The sequence below is a fragment of the Nyctereutes procyonoides genome, unplaced genomic scaffold (assembly GCF_905146905.1).
Source record: "Nyctereutes procyonoides isolate TBG_1078 unplaced genomic scaffold, NYPRO_anot_genome, whole genome shotgun sequence".
Lineage (NCBI taxonomy): Eukaryota > Metazoa > Chordata > Mammalia > Carnivora > Canidae > Nyctereutes > Nyctereutes procyonoides.
The window spans coordinates 3154023-3163619 of record NW_026575049.1 but is presented as its reverse complement, the minus strand read 5'-3'; positions in this window follow the sequence as shown (position 1 = coordinate 3163619).

The following is a 9597-nucleotide window of genomic DNA, read 5'->3' as shown; positions in this document are numbered from 1 at the left end:
GTTTTAAACACATTAAAATCCCTTGTTAATCTTTCCTTCACACAGTAGGTTCTGAGAAGGAGAGATCTGCATCTACTAAATATGTGCATTCTCCATAACACAATGTACGGCAACAAAATGGGCTTAAGAAAATTTGAATAAGAAAACAATGATTTAGATTTCTTGAAAGTAAGTCTTAAACAATAGGTAATAGAACAAAGATTTAAAACTTTTTGATATATATTTACTCAAGCCAGCAAAATGAATTTACAAAGTACAAATGTAAAATATTTAGTTGTGTTTTAGGAATTATTCAAAATAATAATTTTAAGCTTATCAGTACTGGGTTGGTTTTGATTCTTCAATTTTCCTCATCATAATGGGTCATATTTTCTTGCTTCTTTGCTTGTCTAGAAAGTTTTTTAAGTTTATATTGGAAATTTTATTGCAATATACACCTAACAGCCAAAAGACTAGGAGCAAGATATGTTTACCTCTTATTAATGGTTCCAGGAAGAATTCTATAGTTCCATTTCTGATGAGCCATGTGCTTTGGAAAGTTCTAAATGTATATTCTGGCTTCAGATTTTCCTTTGAGCTACTGACTCACATATTCAATTGGCATATTTGTCAACTCCATCTGGATTTATTGGTTTTCCCCAACTCTGTTCTACTCACCTCAGTCTTGTCTCCCTATTTCAGTAAAGAGCATCACTGTACATATTATTGCTCAAACATTCAGTCATTATTGATCTGCCTTTTTCATGCCTCATCGCTTCTTACTACATCCAGTCTATTAGCAAGTATGCCTGGAGATTCTTTATTAGCTGATACGCAAAGTGATTTTTGCTTCTTTGAATGCTGAATATTTTTGTTTTGTTCTTGGTTGTAGTTAAATTACTTGAAAACAGTTTAATCCTTTCAGGTCTTGCTCTTCTGATTTGATAGGTAGGAAGGAAGTAGTGCTCTGCCCAGGTCTAAGTCAATACCGAGGCACAGCCCTTCTGTGTACTAGTAAGCAAAGGATCTGTAATTTGAACATGTCTACCAAATTCCGGACTCCTGATTCTGAAGCCTACTTTCCTTTTTTTTTTTTTTTTTTTTTTTTTTTAGATTTTTAAGTTTATTTATTCATGAGAGAAAGAGAGAGAGAGAGAGGCAGAGACACAGGCAGAGGGAGAAGCAGGCTCCATGCAGGGACTCCAGGATCATGCCCTGGGCTGAAAGCCGCGCTAAACCGCTGAGCCTCCCGGGGCTGCCCCCTTCTTTTCATTACATGATTCTGCTTCCTCCCTTTTTCTCTTACCTCTCATTACTCTTGAAAATTTGGAGTACAATTCACTAAATGACCTACATCGCACTTTTGCACTTGACCTGAAGATGTGCATTTCTCCATCCTGGGTTTGCAGAAGACTGGGCTTGGCTTGTTTCCTTTGCTTTCTACAGATCATCAGAACTTTATGTTTATCCCTACTGAGTTTCATCATGTTAGATTCAATGCATCGAATGCCTGTCAAAACACTTTTAAACTCATATTCTAATTTCTATCCGATTCACGGTTTCTTGGAACTTTATATCATCAGCAATTTTTAAAAATTGTCCCTTTTATATTTTCTTCTGGTTATTGATATAAGTACTAAATAAGACAAGACCAAGAATAGTACTAAAAAGCTTCCCTTAAGTTATCCTCAATCCTTTAATTAACACTATGTAAGTAGGTTATTTTAGCTAGTTACTAATCCATCAAATCATACAACCATTCCAACAGCATTTCTCCATTTTTCTACAAGTAAAATAAAAAGTCCTTGTTGAATATTTTACTGGATTATAGTCTCATTATATGTGCTATATTTGACACATTCTCCCATCTAGAAACCAATTTTAAGTCACTTGCCATGGCCAAACTGAGAATATGCTATAAATCTCATGTGATTTTACAAGTGGATTATTTTACTATCCTTCTTAAATGTCAGTATTAAATATTTCTCACTGATATATTTTAAAATCATTAAAAGTGATATTAAACATAAACTTAGTTAAATCACAGCATTAGCTCAGCCATCTGTTTTATATATGGTGTTTTAGTAATTTTAAAGATGCCACAGATTGCTTCATGAACTTGCATACCTATCCGTCTTCTTTAAGAACATGAGCCTTGTGGTCAAGACAGAGAGGCAGAGGAGCTGGAGTCTACTCCCAATTCTGCCAATAACTACCTTAGTGATAGTATTATATCATTACTAATGTGGGTTTCATTTGATTCATTTAGAAAGTGAAAACAATGGACCATATTAGCATTTTCCAAAATGCCCCTACAATTTTAATCCCAGAGCTTAATAGAAATTGAGAAAAATATGATATCTATGGTAAAATAGCTCTGGGAAATATCAATAAATTTCTTCACTATTGAATTATCAGAGCCTTAAAATTAAAATGACTTCTCCAACAAAGAGCTATGTAGTGTTTTCCAAACTTTCTAAGACATAGAACACCTCTACACAGTTTATTTGTTAGGTAGTTTATGCTGGGAAAAGTAAAAGATCTTAAGCATTAAAGATTTAAGTATTATTTCTACTTCATAAGATTCTACAATTACCATATATTCTGAACCCGATTACAGTACAAGATCCAGAATTTTTATCAGAAAGGCAAAATCCATGTGGACTGAATAAAAAGCAATGGCACCAGTAGATCTGAACAAAATTTAAATTGAGTCTTTATTGGTGAATGAATTATGAGTGTACTATTGGCAAATGGTTGTCTTATATATAAAAATAAACTCAATTATTGTGACTGAAAAGTTGCTGTGATGAGGTGTGAGATGGGAACTTTAAGGATTATTGTAAATATTAAAAGAATAAAAGAAGGCCAAATTCCTCTTAAGTAAACTGGAAAACCAAACCACACGCTGCTATAGTTATTCACATATCGTTTGTTTGTTTTCAGTAACAAGTAGGTATGCATAAATCAGGTAATCATAAGGATTTTTTGATAACTGAAATGGTTTGTAGCATGAACACCACAAACATAAAATAATTTTATAGCCACTCTTCCCTTTGCTTGTTTCAAGAATTATCTTACTCTAATACTGATTTTCTATATATTACCCTGGGGTCATATTCTGACTTTTGAGTTGCCTCCATATTATGGTATCCTCTGTAAAGTGAATGACACTTGAGAACAATTTATATTTAGAATTTATCACCTAAATTCAGGGAACAAGTCACTGCCAAAGGTCAACTATAAATGTCCAATTTCTTCAGAACTAAAGAAACAGAAATCTATACGCCATAAAATTTTAAATTGCATATTCCTACAGTAAGCCATTCCATTCAAAAATAATGCTTTCCATACAATTTAAGGGAGCAGCATTCAGAACATTCAAAACCTCTTTTTAATATCTTTACTAATTCTATAATTTACTCTCCTATAATGTACAGGACACTCTTTTGTTGTGTACTTTCTCAAAACAAATGCCTAGGCTCTTGTACCTAGTCTACTAATGTGTGAGATATTTCTAATGATAATTCTTCTTTTTTCCTGATACCTATGTAAAATCTGATACAAAAGTAAACTTGATCATGAAAATTGGGACAAAAATTCACTAGATCTCAATAGTCAAGGATTAAGTCAATTGGGAATAAATCTACTTTTATTGCCAGTGTTCATGATCCGCTTTCCTTTAGTAACATGGAGTTAATACTTATTAATGGCTTTCTAGTAAATTTCCTTACATAAACCTTTATTTTTAATTTTTATGTCAACTTTCTTTAAAGAAACAAAGATGCATGTTAAAAGCCTAAAAACTATTTAAAATCTGATATGTCTTATTCTTTTTTAATGACTATATTGTATTTAACATTTTAAAATTGTATTAAGTTTTTAAATTTTAATTCCAGTATAGTTAACACATAGTGTTATTTTACTTTCATGTGTGCAATATAGTGATTTAACAATTCTATATATTACTCAGCTTTATCATGGTAAGTGTACTCTTTAATTCCCATGACCTATTTCAACCATCCTCCCATACCTCGCTTCTGGTACCCAGACCATCAGTTTGTTCTCTGTAGTTAAGGGTCTGTTTCTTGGTTTGTCTCTCTCCTTTTTCCTTTTTGCTATTTGTTTTATTTCTTAAATTCCAGATATAAGTGAAACTATATGGTATTTGTCTTTCTCTGATTTATTTCACGTACCATTATATTCTCTAGCTCCATCCTTGCTGCTGCAAATGGCAGGATTTTGTTCTTTTCAATGGCTGAATAATATTCCATTATATGTATATATACCACTTCTTCTTATCTATCATCAATCAATAGAAATTGGGACTGCTTCCATAAAATGGCTATTGTAGATAATGTAATAAAGATAGGAATACATATATCCTTTCAAATTACTGTTTCTGTATTTTTTTTTTTAGTAACTCAGTAGTGTGATGACTAGACTGTAGAGTAGTTCTATTTTTTTACTTTTTGAGGAATCTCCATACTGTTTTCCACAGTGGCTGCACCAGTTTGCATTCCCACCAACAGTATAAGAAGGTTCCTTTTTCTCCATATCCTCACTAATACTTGTTGTTTCTTGTGTTTTTGGTGTTATCAATTCTGACAGGTGTGAAGTGATATTTCATTGTAGTTTTGATTTGTATTTCCCTGATGGATGAGTGATATTGAACATCTTTTCATGTGTCTGTTGGCCATCTGGATGTCTTATTTGGAGAAATGTCTGTTTATGTCTTCTGTCAATTTATTTGGGGGGCTTTGGTACTGAATTATAGAAGTTCTTTATATATTTTGGATAATAATCCTTTATTGGGTATGTCATTTGCAAACATCTTCTCCAGTTCAATAAATTACCTTTTAGCTTTGTTCATTATTTTCTTCACTGTGCAGGAGCTCTTTATTTTGATGTAATCCCAATAGTTTCTTGCTTTTATTTCCTTTGCCTCAGGAGACTATCTAGAAAAATGTTGCTACAGCCAATGTCAGAGAAATTACTGCCTGTGCTCTATTCTAGGAATTTTATGGTTTTAGGTCTCACATCTAGACCTTTAATCCATTTTGAGTTTATTTTTGTGTATGGTATAAGAAAGTGGTCCATTTTCACTGTTTTGCATATTGCTGTCAAGTTTTCCCAACATCATTTGTTGGAGAGATTTTGTCCCACTGCATATTCGTGACTTTTATTGAAGATTAATTGACCATATAATCATGGGTTTCTGTTTTTTATATTGTTCTATTGATTTTCTGTGTCTATTTTTGTGCCAGTACTATATTGTTTTGATTACTACAGCTTTGTAGTATAACTTGAAATCTGGAATTGTGATACCTCCAGCTTTCATTTTCTTTTTTAAGATTGTTTTGGCTATTTGGGTTTTTAGGTGGTTCCGTACAAATTTTATAATTATTTGTTCTAGTTCTCTGAAGAATGCTGTTGGCATTTTGATGAGATTACATTAAATCTGTAGACTGCTTTAGGTAGTATAGACATTTTAACAATATTTGATCTTCTAATCCATGAGCATGGAGTATCTTTCCATTGCTTTGTGTCATCTTCAATTTCTTTCATTGACGGTTTGCAGTTTTCAGAGTACAGGTCTTTCATCATCATGGCTAAGTTTATTCCTCGTTATTCTATTATTTTTGGTGCAGTTGTAAATATGCTTACTTTCTTAATTTCTCTTTCTGTTCCTTCATTATTAGTATATAGAAATTCAACACTGTATACTGTACATTGTACAACATACAAGAAATTCAATTTTTATACATTGGTTTTGTATCCTATTACATTCGTGAATTAATTACCAGTTTTAGTAGGTTTTTTTGGTGGAGTCTTTAGCATTTTCTATATATAGTATCATGTTATCTACAAATAGTGAAAGTTTTACTTGTCCTTACCAGTTTGTATGCATTTTATTTATTTTTCTTGTCTGATTGCTGTGGCTAGGACTTCTGGTACAATGTTGAATAAAAGTGGTGAGAGTGGATCTCTGAGCTTTCAGGTTTTCAACACTGAGTATGATGGTAGCTGTGAGTTTTTAATATATGGTCTTTATTATGTTGAGGTAGATTTCTTTAAACCCTACTTTGTTGAGGGTTTTTATTATGAATGGATGTTGTACGTTGTCAAATACTTTTTTGCATCTATTGAAATGATCATATGGCTTTTATCCTTCCTCTTGTTAATGTATCACATTAATTGATTTACAAATATTGAACCGTCCTTGCACCCTGGGAATAAATCGCACTTGATCATGGTGAATGATATTTTTAAAATATGGTTGGATTCATTTTGGTGGTATTTTGTTGAGGACTTTTGCATCAATGTTCACCAGAGATACTGGCCTGTATTTATCGTTTGGTAGCATCCTCATCTGGTTTTGGTACTAGATGCAGGCCTCATAGAATGAATGTGGAAGATTTACATCCTCTCATATTTTTTGGAATAGTTTGAGGAGAATAGGTATTAACTTTTCTTTAAATGTTTGGTCAAAAACAGTGTATGTTCTCATTCATTTGGGGAATATGAATAATAGTGAAAGGGAATATAAGGGAAGGGAGAAGAAATGTGTGGGAAATATCAGAAAGGGAGACAGAACATAAAGACTTCTAACTCTGGGAAATGAACTAGGGGTGGTGGAGGGGGAGGAGGGCGGGGGTGGGGGTGAATGGGTGACGGGCACTGAGGGGGACACTTGACGGGATGAGCACTGGGTGTTATTCTGTATGTTGGTAAATTGAACACCAATAAAAATTAATTTATTAAATAAATAAATAAATAAATAAATAAATAAATAAATAAATAAATAAATAAAAGAATTTTAGACTGAAAAAGAAATAAATGTTTGGTCAAATTCACCAGTGAAATTATTTGGTCCTGGACTTTTGGGTATTTTTGATTATAAACAAACTGGAAACCAAAACAGAAATATTCACAAATAGAGACACAAATTGTTTGGTTGCCTGTTGCAGGAAGATGGGTGAAATAGAAGAAGGGCGTTAAGAGGTACAAGCTTCCAGTTATGACATAAATGTCACAGAGATGAAAAATATAGCATAAAGAATATAGTTAGTAATATTGTAGTAACTTTGTATGGTAATTACACATGTGTTATTTCATAATGTACATAGATGTCAAATCACTATTTTATATATTTGAAACTAATATAAGATGGTATGTCAACTATACTTTGATTATTTTTTAAATTCATTAGAAATGTATGTTTTAATGAGATGAGAGTTACTTTATTCCAAATTAGATAATGTATCCAAGAGTAAATATTATTTTGACCAGAACGAGAAAGCTTTTAACACCAATCTATTCCTAATTTAAAAAAGAAAATAATCACTGAGGAACATTGTTCACATAAATATGTGGATGGGATTGGAAAGAGTTTCATAATAGCAATATAACATGATTCTTTAAACTTCTTTTGAGTTATTTGCCAAAAACTTCAGTGATCTATTATCAAAAATTATGTTTAATGATCTAGAAGCTGACAACTCAATTGGTTTTGTTTTAGTTTTGTTGAAAGAAAATAATTAGAAGCCAGTGTGCTTGCAGGAAGATTTATTTTCTAGTCATTAGTGGCATTTGACTTCTCAACATCAACATCAATATTTTAAATTATCTCTGTATTTGGCACCCTGGGGGATTTACATATTGGAGTCACTGTACCATTGTTAGATTAATGGTGGGTAAGGCCTTGTTTTGTAAACTAGATGACCTGGTATAAGAAGGGATATGATAAAAGAAAACCAGAATAATCCAAATATATCTTCAAGCAGATTAACTTTAGGAATAGCACATGTGAAAATAGAGAATTTGAAAATTGATTCTCTGAGAATTATTTGAGCCTCCACACTTCTTTTCAAAATCTTTATGTGCCCCTAGAGATATGTATACCTTTTGCTAAAGCTGATGATCTAGGGTAGTTACTAAAAATTAGGATATTTAAAACCTAATCTCAGAAACTACAATTTCATAGGTCTCTTATGGGGCCAGCCAGGAATCTTCTCTCTCTCTCTCTCTCTCTCTCTTTAAACAAACTCATACCAGATGATTCTGATGCAGCTTATTCATAGACTGTTTTGCAAAAACAAAAACAAAAACAAAAAACCTTTGTGTGGAGAAAGTAAATGCTTAGATAATAACACTAGGTAACAGTTATTGATTGCTTTGCCTGTAGGACTGCTATATGTTACATGTTATAAATATTTATTAAATACTTACAATTCTATGAAGTAGGTAGTACTGTTATTTTCATTTTGCTTGTGAAGAAATTGAATTAAGAGAAGTTAAATCACTTGTATAAAATATACAATAGAAATAGAGGTGACATGAGAAAACGAGGTTGGAAAAGAGTCAAGCAAGGTATAGTCTAGAATTCTAGGTTGAAAAGTAGAGATGTTTTGGAGAATGCTATGGGAATCTATGGAACGGTTTTATAAAGGAAAATCATATACTCAGACCAGTCATATTCAATGAAGAAATAGATTTTGCATTTCTAGTAAGTTCTCAGGTGATGCTGATATTGCAGGTCCATGGACCACAGTTTAAGTGGTAAGGGGTCAGGACTACGTGGTTCAATATGACAGCTACTAGCCACATGGGGCTTTTTAATTTTAAATTTAAAATAGTTAAAATTAGGGGTGCCAGGGTGGCTCAGTCAGTTAGGTATCCAACTCTTGATCTCAGCTCAGGTCTTGATCTCAGGGTCATGAGTTCAAGCCCTGCACTCGGCATCATAGTGGGTGTGGAGCCTACTTAAAAATATTAAAATTAAATAAAATTGAAACTTAGTTCTTCAGATATATTAGCCACATTTCAAGAGCACAACCACAGCAAAGATATAGATAGACTATTTCTACCATTGCAGAAAGTAATAGACAGTGTTGAGTTAAAATAATATTGAAATAGTTCAAGGAGATAACAGTGATACTTTAAACAAATAGAAGATAAGCAAATCTCAAGCCTGACTGGATGTGGGTAAAAGGGAAGAAGCAAGGATGAGTCCTGAGTTTTTGAAATGCACAGAAAAATGAGAAACAAAATAGCAGTCATAAGTTGGGAGCTGATAAATACTATTTTGAATATATTGAAATTTAAGTGTCTGTGAAATAACCAGATTGAGATATAGAGTCAGCTGGGCATACAGACAAGGAATTTAGGAAGGATATTGGGCTTAAAATATAAAGGTTTGAAAGCAATCATTTAATTAACATGTATCATTATGGGAAGCCATGGACTTCTTAAAAATCTGATACATATATATCCAACATTGGAGAACCTAAACATGTAAAACAAATAATAAACCTGAAGGGAAACATAGACAGAAATACAATAATAGTGAACGTCCATATCCACTTTCAATAATGGATAGATCATCAAGGCAGATCATTAATAAGGAAACACTAGACTAAAACTACACATTAGACTAGATGGGCCTAACAGATATTATAGAATTTACCATGCAAAATCAGCAGAAAACATATTCTTCTCAAGTGCACATGGAACATTCTCTAGAACAGATAATATGCTAGGTCACAAAACAAGTTTTAATAAACTTGATTAGAACCTTATCAAGGCTCTTTACCAACAACAATGTCATTAAACTAT